At 47.0% G+C, this 14,176-nt stretch overlaps 1 protein-coding gene across 1 annotated transcript in view; it reads left to right on the top strand.

Moving 5' to 3' along the window:
• Positions 1–14,176, top strand: part of TRMT44 (tRNA methyltransferase 44 homolog) — a gene marked incomplete in the record, with an annotated part of 256,632 nt that overhangs the window by 57,982 nt on the left and 184,474 nt on the right.

Here is a 14,176-nt window from a genome sequence, read left to right on the forward strand (position 1 = left end):
GTAGGCGCAAGCAAAACTCTGGAAGCCATCCAGGAGCCTATCCACCAAGCGCTGGAATGTAGCTGGGGCATTCTTCATCCCAAACGGCATTACCCTAAACTGATATAAGCCGAATGGGGTGACGAATGCCGACTTGGGGATAGCCTCCGGGGCCAGGGGAATCTGCCAGTAACCTTTGCAGAGGTCAATAGTGGTCAGGTAATTTCCCCTGGCTATACGATCGAGTAGCTCGTCTACCCTGGGCATAGGGTAAGCGTCCGTCACGGTCTTTTCATTGAGCCTCCGATAGTCTACGCAGAACCGGGTGGTCCCATCTTTCTTGGGCACCAAGACAACTGGGGAGGCCCAGGGACTATCGGAGGGCTCAATTACCCTGAGTTGGAGCATCTCATCGATCTCCTTCTTCATTCCTATCCTAACTGCTTCGGGGATTCGGTACGGAGCCTGGCGCAAGGGAGCTTGTCCCGGAGTATCTACCTGGTGGGTGGTTAAAGTAGTGTACCCTGGCTTCGGGGAGAAGGTGAGGTGTTTGGACTGTAGGAGTTGGTTGAGCTGCTCCCTTTCAGTGGGGCTAAGTCGGTCTCCTATCTGAACCTGAGCCACTATACCTGTGGGGAGACTCTTTTCTAATAGGTCTGGAATGGGTAGACTGTCGGGGCCTTCCTGAGGGGAACAACATACGGCCGTCACGTTCTCTGGTCGCTCAAAATATTCCTTGAGCATGTTTACATGGAATGTCTTTCTAAGATTGTTGTCGTGGCAGCTAGCTATCACATAAGTGGTGTCTCCCCTTTTCTCTACGATCTGGTAGGGGCCCTGCCAGGACGCCTGCAATTTGTCTGTCTTCACCGGCTTAAGTACTAACACCTTTTGTCCTATGGTAAAGATTCTCTTTCGGGCCCCCCGATCGTACCATACTTTCTGTCTTCTCTGGGCCGACTGGAGATTAGCCCGCACGGATTTGGCTAATTGCTCCATTCGGTCCCTGAGTTCCAGCACGTATGGCACAATGGGGACACCGTCAGTCTCCATCTCTCCCTCCCAGTGCTCCCGGATCAGGTTTAGGGGTCCCCGTACCTTTCTTCCGTAGAGCAACTCGAAGGGAGAGAACCCTGTCGTTTCCTGGGGCACCTCCCGATAAGCAAAAAGGAGGTGCGGCAGGAAGCGTTCCCAGTCTCGGTATTCCTGAGTGAACGTCTTGAGCATTTGCTTGAGGGTCCCATTGAACCTCTCACACAGCCCGTTCGTCTGGGGGTGGTATGGGGAGCTCAGGAGGGACTTAATTTTGCAAACCTGCCAGAGTTGTTGGGTCAATTCAGCCGTAAATTGGGTGCCTCGGTCGGATAGGATTTCTTTTGGAAATCCTACCCGGGAGAACACCTGTACTAGTGCATTCGCTACCGTATCCGCTTGTATGTTGGATAGGGCGACAGCCTCTGGGTACCTGGTAGCGTAGTCCACTACGGTAAGAATGTAGCGCTTACCGGAGGGACTAGGGGTAGCCAGTGGTCCCACTAGGTCAATAGCAACCCGGCTGAAGGGTTCCTCTACAATGGGCATATTTACTAGATGGGCTTTAGGGTGATCGCCTCGCCTTCCTACTCGTTGACACACATCGCAGGTGTTACAGTAAGTTCTAACGTCAGCGTGTACCCCTGGCCAAAAGAACGTGTGAGTAATGCGGTGTAGGGTACGGGTTACAGCTAGGTGGCCTGCTAAGGGGATGTCATGGCCTATCTTGAGGATTTCTTGACGGTATTTGTGGGGCACTACCAGCTGTCGCCTACGCTGTCCCCTTTTCTCTGTCCAGCGGTATAGTTTCCCTTTTTCCCATAAGAATGTTTCATTATCTGCCCCGCCCCCTCCGGTCTCTGCTCGTTCCCGGTACTTTTGTAAGGTCGGGTCAGTCTTAGACTCTGTCTCGAAAGCATCTGGGGTGTCCCAGGGTATGGGGCCTAACATGTCAGGCAATGTCGGGGTAGGTCTTACCTGTGTCTCCCGCACTGGTGAGAGTTCTCGCTCCGTCCGGGCTTGGGCCCGTGTAGTCACTGGGTCCACCTCGTTGTTGCATACTGGAGCATAGGCAGAAGTCATGGGGCCCAAATCATTGCCCAGTAGTACTTCGGCAGGTAAATTATCCATTATGCCCACGTTCACAGCCCCCTTTCCCGCTCCCCAATCAAGATGCACTTTAGCTGTTGGAATTTTGTACACATCCCCCCCCGCCACTCTAACGGCCACAGTCTGTCCAGATCGCTTGTGCTCCGGCACCAAATGACTCTGTACCAGCGTGATAGTAGCCCCTGTGTCTCTCAATCCCTCGGTAGATCGCCCCTCGAGCCATACCTTCTGCCGATGGTGCTGGCGGTTATCTGAGGCAGCATATACAGGGTCCGCCTCGTGAAGCGGCCCCAAATATTCCTCCATAGGGGCCTCTTGGTTAACACAGAGGGTCCGGGCTGGACGATATGCCCCAGAGGGGTAATTGTAATTCCTGGGTGTCTGGTGCGTATTAAGGGGGCAGCTAGCCATGAAATGCCCTGGTTGCTTGCATCGGTGGCAAGTCGGTCTGGGACGCTCAGAGCTGTTATTGGGTGGTCCTGAGTGTCGGACGGGCCCTGCGGGCACCGGGGCTCGGAATTCAGCACGAGGGGGTGCACGGTAAACCTCTCTGGGTTCGTGAAGACGGGAGTCATAATGTTCATCGGCCAATTTGGCTGCTTCTTCTAAGGTAGAAGGTCGCCTGTCTCGCAGCCATTCCTTCCCTTGCTGTTCCATGCCATTATAAAAATGTTCTAAGAGAAACAATTGTAAAATTTCCTCACCAGTCACCGCTTTACTTCCGCTCATCCAGTAATTTGCCGCTCTCCGCATTCGGTGCGCCCATTCCATATGGGTATCGTTAGGCTTCTTTTTCGTGCCCCGAAACTGTCGGCGATACGCGTCCGGAGTTACTGCGTACCGTCGCAACAGTGTCTCCTTAACTAGCTCATACTGTGTCACTTCCTCAGAACCCAGAGTACGAAAGGCTTCCAGGGCTCGCCCGGATAGTTTCCCAGACAATATCGTGGGCCACTCCCTGTTGGGAATCTGGTGCAGGGCACATTGCCTTTCGAAGTCCGCCAAATATTCATCAATCCCTGTCTCGCTCTCTAGGAAGGGTCGAAATGCCGCATAGGGTATCTTGGGCCTCCCAGCATTTTCGACAGGGATGATTACCTGCGGGGCTTCAGCATTGCGGTGTGCGTTCGCTAGGTTGAGTTCGTGGGCTCGAGTCTCTCGTATATCCTTGTCCGCTTCCGCCATCAACTGCTGTACCAATTCCATGGAGGGGTTCGGCCCGTACAGTGAGAGCCTCTCCCGAACAATCCTGGTTTTTTCGTCACTAATCGTGGTCGGTGTTTCCGCCATTGTGAAGCTCTGATCCAGTTCGGTCAATTCTGCGATCAGCTCTCTCCTCGGCCGGTTGCTGGCGTACCCCCCTCTGCTTTCAAGTAAATCCTTTAGGGTTGTACGCTTCAATTTTTTGTAAGCGCTCTCCATCCGTTCTGTACCTCTCCTAGGAAATCCAGGAAAAATCCCACCGCTGCCGCCAAATGTTACGGTTACCCTTAGTCTCGCTGAGAGATGGACCGCTTAGTAGCCTGGATTCCTATTGCTGAAGAGGGGAGAAACTGCTTTCCATAGTATTCTATATGAGTCTCGCAAATGTAGAATAATCCCCCTTAGCTGTAGTACAGCTAGGATACCCTTCTGCCCACAAAAACGAGTCAACGCTGCGATTGAGGGACAACCAAGAACTGAGGACTGGGATGCCCAGCCTGCTTTTTATTTAGGTTACATGCACACAGGGCACTCCCAGGGGGGGAAGCATAAAATCCCCCATCACACATTTAGACAAAGCCCTTGGACAGGCCACCGCAGATAACAAGTACACACAAGAAAACAATTGAGTCCTTCTTATCACCTAGCAGTGAATGCTTATCACAAACTTAATTACAGTACACAATATGCTAGGAAACCTGCCTCAGAAAATAGTTTTCTCAAAACTGAACAGAGTTAACCCTTTATGAAATAATACTTGTTACAGTTTTCTTGGAGCCCTTCTTAGGCGCTGGCTTGGCTGGTTCAGGCATTGCTGCTGGGAAATAAGTTTCTTCACAACAAAATAACTAATGCTTCTGTAACAGATGCATCTACCTATGAAGTTCAAGGCTTAATGGGCTCACCAAACTTATTGTATGTTCCAATTAATCAGTGCTAGGTAGTTCATCAACAAAATGAAAAGGGTGCCCAAATTAATGCACCAGTCTAATTTTCGTTTTGATGCATATTGCACATTTATCTTACATGGTGTATCCAGTCCACGGATTCATCCTTACTTGTGGGATATTCTCAATCCCTACAGGAAGTGGCAAAGAGAGCACACAGCAGAGCTGTCCATATAGCTCCCCTCAGGCTCCGCCCACCCAGTCGTTCTCTTTGCCGCTCTAACAAGTAGCATCTCCACGGGAGGGTAAAGAGTATGTGGTGTTAGATTTGTAGTTTTTATTTCTTCAATCAAGAGTTTGTTATTTTAAAATAGTGCCGGTTTGTACTATTTACTCTGAGGCAGAAAGTGATGAAGATTTCTGCTGAGAGGAAAAAGATTTTAGCATGTTGTAACTAAAATCTATTGCTGTTCCCACACAGGACTTTTGAGTACCAGAGAATTTCAGTTGGGGGGAACAGTTTGCAGGCTTAACTGCTTAAGGTATGCTCAGTCACTTTTTTTCTAACAAGACTTGGTAATGCTAGAAGACTGACAGAAATTCCCATGTGGGAAGGTAAGCCATATTCTCAGACTCAGTATAGAAGGATGGCTTAGTTAAAAGGGCTTAAATCACTGGTGGACACTGTTATGGGGAAAATCGATTATTTTTTAATATAATCTGATGTTTGCACAAGTGTTTATCATGTTTGGAACACTTTATAGGGTTTTTTTACGCCTGGCATAATTTTAGACACCTAAATTGACTCAGGAAGGCCCCACAACTCGGGAGTGAAGAGGGAGGGGGCCTAATTTTCGCGCCTCAGTTGCGCAGTTGTTTTGCAAGTCAGCTTCATGCAGCTTCACATGTAGAGTCCAGAGATTGCAGAAGGACTTCAGGGAGGCTTGTTTTCGTTACAAAACTAATCCCCAAGGAAGGTAGGGCCACAGCAGAGACTGTGGCATCGTGCTGTAGTGTGTTAAACCAGTGGCAGCTTCAATTTGCTCCGGTTTGGGCAATAAGGGGTTAATTGGCTTGAAACTTGGTGTGCAATCTTTTCAAAGCATTAGGATCATATGGTGTAAATTTCATAAAGATCGGATGTTTTTTTGAGATTTGGTAAAAAAGTGGGTGCTTTTTATTATTTAAAGGCACAGTAACGTTTTTTCAAAAAGTGTATTTTTTTTGTATTTAAGTGCTATCTAAGCCTGTCTAACATGTCTGAGCCTACAGATAGACCTTGTTCTATGTGTTTGAAAGCCATGGCGGTACCCCCATTGCATTTGTGTTTAAAGTGTGCTAAGTTATCTAAACATTTTAATGACCATGCAGTGACACTTAAAAATGTAGCCCAAGATGATTCTTTAACGGAAGGTAATGAGGATAGTCCTCCTTCCTCTCCCCATGTGTCTACACCAGTTACACCCGCACAAGCGTTGCCTAGTACCTCTAGCGCATTGTGCCCTATTACATTACAACAATTAGCAGCTGTCATGGATAATTCCCTTGCGGCATTTCTATCCAAACTGCCAGTTTTGCCAAAAAAGCGTGATAGCTCAGTTTTAAGAACAGAGGATGAGCAATCAGAAGCTTTGGATGATTTATCTGTAGTACCCTCACAACACTCTGAAGTGGCAGTGAGGGATGGTCTGTCCGAGGGAGAAATTTCTGACACAGGAAAAATTTCTCAGCGGGCAGAGTCAGATTCATTAGTGTTTAAATTTAAGCTGGAACACCTCCGCGTCCTGCTTAAGGAGGTTTTAGCTACGCTAGATGATTGTGACCCCATGGTGGTCCCAGAAAAATTGTGTAAAATGGACAGATTTTTAGAGGTCCCTGTATACACTGATGTGTTTCCGATCCCAAAGAGGGTGGCGGATATTGTGACTAAGGAGTGGGAGAGACCAGGTGTACCTTTTGTTCCCCCCCTTATCGTTAAGAAAATGTTCCCCATAAATGACCCCAGGCGGGACGCGTGGCAGACGGTCCCTAAGATGGAGGGAGCAGTTTCAACACTTGCTAAGCGTACAACTATACCAATAGAAGACAGTTGTGCTTTTAAAGACCCTATGGATAAAAAAATTGGAAGGTTTGCTGAAGAAAATGTTTGTTCAGCAAGGTTTCCTTCTCCAGCCAATTGCCTGCATTATTCCTGTAACTACTGCAGCGGCCTTTTGGTTTGAGGCGCTGGAGGAGTCGCTCCAGAGGGAGACTTCATATGACGAAGTCATGGATAGAATTCACGCTTTAAAGCTGGCTAATTCTTTTATCACTGATGCCGCTTTCCAATTAGCGAAGTTAGCGGCGAAAAATTCAGGTTTTGCCATTATGGCGCGAAGAGCGCTTTGGCTCAAATCATGGTCGGCTGACGTGTCGTCCAAAACAAAATTACTAAACATTCCTTTCAAGGGAAAGACCGTTTTTGGTCCCGAGTTGAAAGAAATTATCGCGGATATCACTGGGGGGAAGGGTCATGCCCTCCCGCAGGATAGACCATTTAAGGCCAAAAACAAGGCTAATTTTCGCTCCTTTCGCAACTTCAGGAGCGGACCTGCTTCAACCACTGCTGCCGCTAAGCAAGAGGGTAACGCTTCCCAGCCTAAAGCAACCTGGAAACCCTTGCAGGACTGGAATAAGGTTATACAGGCCAAGAAGCCTGCGCCTGCTGCCAAGACAGCATGAAGGGGTAGCCCCCGATCCGGGACCGGATCTAGTAGGGGGCAGACTTTCTCTCTTTGCTCAGGCTTGGGCAAGAGACGTTCCAGATCCCTGGGCATTAGAAATTGTTGCTCAGGGGTATCTTCTAGAATTCAAGAACTCTCCCCCAAGGGGAAGGTTCCACATTTTTCGTTTGTCTTTAGACCAGACAAAGAAACAGGCGTTCTTACGCTGTGTCGAAGATCTTCTAAAGATGGGAGTGATACACCCAGTTCCAATTGCAGAACAAGGACTTGGATTTTACTCAACCCTGTTTGTAGTTCCCAAAAAGGAAGGAACTTTCAGGCCAATCCTGGATCTAAAAATTCTAAACAAATTCCTCAGAGTTCCATCTTTCAAAATGGAAACCATTCGGACAATCTTGCCGATGATCCAGGAAGGTCAATATATGACTACTGTGGATCTAAAGGATGCGTACCTACATATTCCTATCCACAAAGATCATCATCAGTTCCTAAGGTTCGCCTTTCTGGACACGCATTACCAGTTCGTGGCCCTTCCTTTCGGGTTGGCCACCGCTCCCAGAATTTTCACAAAGGTGCTAGGGTCCCTTCTAGCGGTACTAAGACCGCGGGGCATTGCAGTAGCACCTTACCTAGACGACATCTTAATACAGGCGTCGTCTTTTCACAGAGCCAAGGCTCATACGGACATTGTTCTGGCCTTTCTAAGGTCTCGCGGGTGAAAGGTGAACGTAGAAAAAAGTTCTCTGTCCCCGCTCACAAGGGTTCTCTTCCTGGGAACACTAATAGACTCGGTAGAAATGAAAATCTTTCTGACAGAGGTCAGGAAGTAAAAGCTTTTGAATACTTGCCAAGTTCTTCATTCCATTCCTCGGCCTTCTGTGGCTCAGTGCATGGAGGTAATTGGTTTGATGGTTGCGGCAATGGACGTAGTCCCTTTCTCCAACATAGGTGTGTCCGGTCCACGGCGTCATCCTTACTTGTGGGATATTCTCTTCCCCAACAGGAAATGGCAAAGAGCCCAGCAAAGCTGGTCACATGATCCCTCCTAGGCTCCGCCTACCCCAGTCATTCTCTTTGCCGTTGTACAGGCAACATCTCCACGGAGATGGCTTAGAGTTTTTTAGTGTTTAACTGTAGTTTTTTATTATTCAATCAAGAGTTTGTTATTTTGAAATAGTGCTGGTATGTACTATTTACTCAGAAACAGAAAAGAGATGAAGATTTCTGTTTGTATGAGGAAAATGATTTTAGCAACCGTCACTAAAATCCATGGCTGTTCCACACAGGACTGTTGAGAGCAATTAACTTCAGTTGGGGGAACAGTGAGCAGTCTCTTGCTACTTGAGGTATGACACATTCTAACAAGACGATGTAATGCTGGAAGCTGTCATTTTCCCTATGGGATCCGGTAAGCCATGTTTATTAAGATCGTAAATAAGGGCTTCACAAGGGCTTATTAAGACTGTAGACTTTTTCTGGGCTAAATCGATTCATTATTAACACATATTTAGCCTTGAGGAATCATTTATTCTGGGTATTTTGATATAATAATATCGGCAGGCACTGTTTTAGACACCTTATTCTTTAGGGGCTTTCCCAAATCATAGGCAGAGCCTCATTTTCGCGCCGGTGTTGCGCACTTGTTTTTGAGAGGCATGACATGCAGTCGCATGTGAGAGGAGCTCTGATACTTAGAAAAGACTTTCTGAAGGCGTCATTTGGTATCGTATTCCCCTTTGGGCTTGGTTGGGTCTCAGCAAAGCAGATACCATGGACTGTAAAGGGGTTAAAGTTAAAAACGGCTCCGGTTCCGTTATTTTAAGGGTTAAAGCTTCCAAATTTGGTGTGCAATACTTTTAAGGCTTTAAGACACTGTGGTGAAAATTTGGTGAATTTTGAACAATTCCTTCATGTTTTTTCGCAATTGCAGTAATAAAGTGTGTTCAGTTTAAAATTTAAAGTGACAGTAACGGTTTTATTTTAAAACATTTTTTGTACTTTGTTATCAAGTTTATGCCTGTTTAACATGTCTGAACTACCAGATAGACTGTGTTCTGAATGTGGGGAAGCCAGAATTCCTATTCATTTAAATAAATGTGATTTATGTGACAATGACAATGATGCCCAAGATGATTCCTCAAGTGAGGGGAGTAAGCATGGTACTGCATCATTCCCTCCTTCGTCTACACGAGTCTTGCCCATTCAGGAGGCCCCTAGTACATCTAGCGCGCCAATACTCCTTACTATGCAACAATTAACGGCTGTAATGGATAATTCTGTCAAAAACATTTTAGCCAAAATGAACACTTATCAGCGTAAGCGCGACTGCTCTGTTTTAGATACTGAAGAGCATGACGACGCTGATAATAATGGTTCTGAAGGGCCCCTAACCCAGTCTGATGGGGCCAGGGAGGTTTTGTCTGAGGGAGAAATTACTGATTCAGGGAACATTTCTCAACAAGCTGAACCTGATGTGATTACGTTTAAATTTAAGTTGGAACATCTCCGCATTCTGCTTAAGGAGGTATTATCCACTCTGGATGATTGTGACAAGTTGGTCATCCCAGAGAAACTATGTAAAATGGACAAGTTCCTAGAGGTCCCGGGGCTCCCAGAAGCTTTTCCTATACCCAAGCGGGTGGCGGACATTGTTAATAAAGAATGGGAAAGGCCCGGTATTCCTTTCGTCCCTCCCCCCATATTTAAAAAATTGTTTCCTATGGTCGACCCCAGAAAGGACTTATGGCAGACAGTCCCCAAGGTCGAGGGAGCGGTTTCCACTTTAAACAAACGCACCACTATACCCATAGAGGATAGTTGTGCTTTCAAAGATCCTATGGATAAAAAATTAGAAGGTTTACTTAAAAAGATGTTTGTTCAGCAGGGTTACCTTCTACAACCAATTTCATGCATTGTCCCTGTAGCTACAGCCGCATGTTTCTGGTTCGATGAGCTGATAAAGGCGGTCGATAGTGATTCTCCTCCTTATGAGGAGATTATGGACAGAATCAATGCTCTCAAATTGGCTAATTCTTTCACCCTAGACGCCACTTTGCAATTGGCTAGGTTAGCGGCTAAGAATTCTGGGTTTGCTATTGTGGCGCGCAGAGCGCTTTGGTTGAAATCTTGGTCAGCTGATGCGTCTTCCAAGAACAGGCTACTTAACATTCCTTTCAAGGGGAAAACGCTGTTTGGCCCTGACTTGAAAGAGATTATCTCTGATATCACTGGGGGTAAGGGCCACGCCCTTCCTCAGGATCGGCCTTTCAAGGCAAAAAATAAACCTAATTTTCGTCCCTTTCGTAGAAATGGACCAGCCCAAAGTGCTACGTCCTCTAAGCAAGAGGGTAATACTTCTCAAGCCAAGCCAGCTTGGAGACCAATGCAAGGCTGGAACAAGGGAAAGCAGGCCAAGAAACCTGCCACTGCTACCAAGACAGCATGAAATGTTGGCCCCCGATCCGGGACCGGATCTGGTGGGGGAAGACTCTCTTCGCTCAGGCTTGGGCAAGAGATGTTCTGGATCCTTGGGTGCTAGAAATAGTCTCCCAAGGTTATCTTCTGGAATTCAAGGGGCTTCCCCCAAGGGGGAGGTTCCACAGGTCTCAGTTGTCTTCAGACCACATAAAAAGACAGGCATTCTTACATTGTGTAGAAGACCTGTTAAAAATGGGAGTGATTCATCCTGTTCCATTAAGAGAACAAGGGATGGGGTTCTACTCCAATCTGTTCATAGTTCCCAAAAAAGAGGGAACGTTCAGACCAATCTTAGATCTCAAGATCTTAAACAAGTTTCTCAAGGTTCCATCGTTCAAGATGGAAACCATTCGAACTATTCTTCCTTCCATCCAGGAAGGTCAATTCATGACCACAGTGGATTTAAAGGATGCGTATCTACATATTCCTATCCACAAGGAACATCATCGGTTCCTAAGGTTCGCATTCCTGGACAAGCATTACCAGTTCGTGGCGCTTCCTTTCGGATTAGCCACTGCTCCAAGGATTTTCACAAAGGTACTAGGGTCCCTTCTAGCCAAGGGGCATTGCTGTAGTACCTTACTTGGACGACATTCTGATTCAAGCGTCGTCCCTTCCTCAAGCAAAGGCTCACACGGACATTGTCCTGGCCTTTCTCAGATCTCACGGATGGAAAGTGAACGTGGAAAAGAGTTCTCTATCTCCGTCAACAAGGGTTCCCTTCTTGGGAACAATAATAGACTCCTTAGAAATGAGGATTTTTCTGACAGAGGCCAGAAAAACAAAACTTCTAGACTCTTGTCGGATACTTCATTCCGTTCCTCTTCCTTCCATAGCGCAGTGCATGGAAGTGATCGGTTTGATGGTAGCGGCAATGGACATAGTTCCTTTTGCGCGCATTCATCTAAGACCATTACAACTGTGCATGCTCAGTCAGTGGAATGGGGACTATACAGACTTGTCTCCGAAGATACAAGTAAATCAGAGGACCAGAGACTCACTCCGTTGGTGGCTGTCCCTGGACAACCTGTCACAAGGGATGACATTCCGCAGACCGGAGTGGGTCATCGTCACGACCGACGCCAGTCTGATGGGCTGGGGCGCGGTCTGGGGATCCCTGAAAGCTCAGGGTCTTTGGTCTCGGGAAGAATCTCTTCTACCGATAAATATTCTGGAACTGAGAGCGATATTCAATGCTCTCAAGGCTTGGCCTCAGCTAGCGAGGGCCAAGTTCATACGGTTTCAATCAGACAACATGACAACTGTTGCGTACATCAACCATCAGGGGGGAACAAGGAGTTCCCTAGCGATGGAAGAAGTGACCAAAATCATTCTATGGGCGGAGTCTCACTCCTGCCACCTGTCTGCTATCCACATCCCAGGAGTGGAAAATTGGGAAGCGGATTTTCTGAGTCGTCAGACATTGCATCCGGGGGAGTGGGAACTCCATCCGGAAATCTTTGCCCAAGTCACTCAGCTGTGGGGCATTCCAGACATGGATCTGATGGCCTCTCGTCAGAACTTCAAAGTTCCTTGCTACGGGTCCAGATCCAGGGATCCCAAGGCGGCTCTAGTGGATGCACTAGTAGCACCTTGGACCTTCAAACTAGCTTATGTGTTCCCGCCGTTTCCTCTCATCCCCAGGCTGGTAGCCAGGATCAATCAGGAGAGGACGTCGGTGATCTTGATAGCTCCTGCGTGGCCACGCAGGACTTGGTATGCAGATCTGGTGAATATGTCATCGGCTCCACCTTGGAAGCTACCTTTGAGACGAGACCTTCTGGTTCAGGGTCCGTTCGAACATCCGAATCTGGTTTCACTCCAGCTGACTGCTTGGAGATTGAACGCTTGATCTTATCGAAGCGAGGGTTCTCAGATTCTGTTATCGATACTCTTGTTCAGGCCAGAAAGCCTGTAACTAGAAAGATTTACCACAAAATTTGGAAAAAATATATCTGTTGGTGTGAATCTAAAGGATTCCCTTGGGACAAGGTTAAGATTCCTAAGATTCTATCCTTCCTTCAAGAAGGATTGGAAAAAGGATTATCTGCTAGTTCCCTGAAGGGACAGATTTCTGCCTTGTCTGTGTTACTTCACAAAAAGCTGGCAGCTGTGCCAGATGTTCAAGCCTTTGTTCAGGCTCTGGTTAGAATTAAGCCTGTTTACAAACCTTTGACTCCTCCTTGGAGTCTCAACTTAGTTCTTTCAGTTCCTCAGGGGGTTCCGTTTGAACCCTTACATTCCGTTGATATTAAGTTATTATCTTGGAAAGTTTTGTTTTTAGTTGCAATTTCTTCTGCTAGAAGAGTTTCAGAATTATCTGCTCTGCAGTGTTCTCCTCCTTATCTGGTGTTCCATGCAGATAAGGTGGTTTTACGTACTAAACCTGGTTTTCTTCCAAAAGTTGTTTCTAACAAAAACATTAACCAGGAGATTATCGTACCTTCTCTGTGTCCGAAACCAGTTTCAAAGAAGGAACGTTTGTTGCACAATTTGGATGTTGTTCGCGCTCTAAAATTCTATTTAGATGCTACAAAGGATTTTAGACAAACATCTTCCTTGTTTGTTGTTTATTCCGGTAAAAGGAGAGGTCAAAAAGCAACTTCTACCTCTCTCTCTTTTTGGATTAAAAGCATCATCAGATTGGCTTACGAGACTGCCGGACGGCAGCCTCCCGAAAGAATCACGGCTCATTCCACTAGGGCTGTGGCTTCCACATGGGCCTTCAAGAACGAGGCTTCTGTTGATCAGATATGTAGGGCAGCGACTTGGTCTTCACTGCACACTTTTACCAAATTTTACAAGTTTGATACTTTTGCTTCTTCTGAGGCTATTTTTGGGAGAAAGGTTTTGCAAGCCGTGGTGCCTTCCATTTAGGTGACCTGATTTGCTCCCTCCCTTCATCCGTGTCCTAAAGCTTTGGTATTGGTTCCCACAAGTAAGGATGACGCCGTGGACCGGACACACCTATGTTGGAGAAAACAGAATTTATGTTTACCTGATAAATTACTTTCTCCAACGGTGTGTCCGGTCCACAGCCCGCCCTGGTTTTTTTAATCAGGTCTGATAATTTATTTTCTTTAACTACAGTCACCACGGTACCATATGGTTTCTCCTATGCAAATATTCCTCCTTAACGTCGGTCGAATGACTGGGGTAGGCGGAGCCTAGGAGGGATCATGTGACCAGCTTTGCTGGGCTCTTTGCCATTTCCTGTTGGGGAAGAGAATATCCCACAAGTAAGGATGACGCCGTGGACCGGACACACCGTTGGAGAAAGTAATTTATCAGGTAAACATAAATTCTGTTTTTGCCCGAATTCATCTAAGACCACTGCAACTGTGCATGCTCAAACAGTGGAATGGGGATTATGCAGATTTGTCTCCTCAAATACAAATGGACCAGAAAACCAGAGACTCTCTTCTCTGGTGGTTGTCTCAGGATCACCTGTCCCAGGGAATGAGTTTCCGCAGACCGGAGTGGATCATTGTCACGACCGATGCCAGTCTGTTAGGCTGGGGTGCGGTCTGGGACTCCCTGAAAGCTCAGGGTCTATGGTCTCGGGAAGAATCTTTTCTCCCGATAAACATTTTGGAACTGAGAGCGATATTCAATATGCTCCAGGCGTGGCCTCAACTAGCGGAGGCCAAATTCATCAGATTCCAGTCGGACAACATCACGACGTACATCAATCATCAGGGGGGAACAAAGAGTTCCCTAGCATTGAAGGAAGTAACCAAGATCATCAATTGGGTGGAGGATCAC

Source organism: Bombina bombina, chromosome 2 (genome assembly GCF_027579735.1).
Source record: "Bombina bombina isolate aBomBom1 chromosome 2, aBomBom1.pri, whole genome shotgun sequence".
NCBI lineage: Eukaryota > Metazoa > Chordata > Amphibia > Anura > Bombinatoridae > Bombina > Bombina bombina.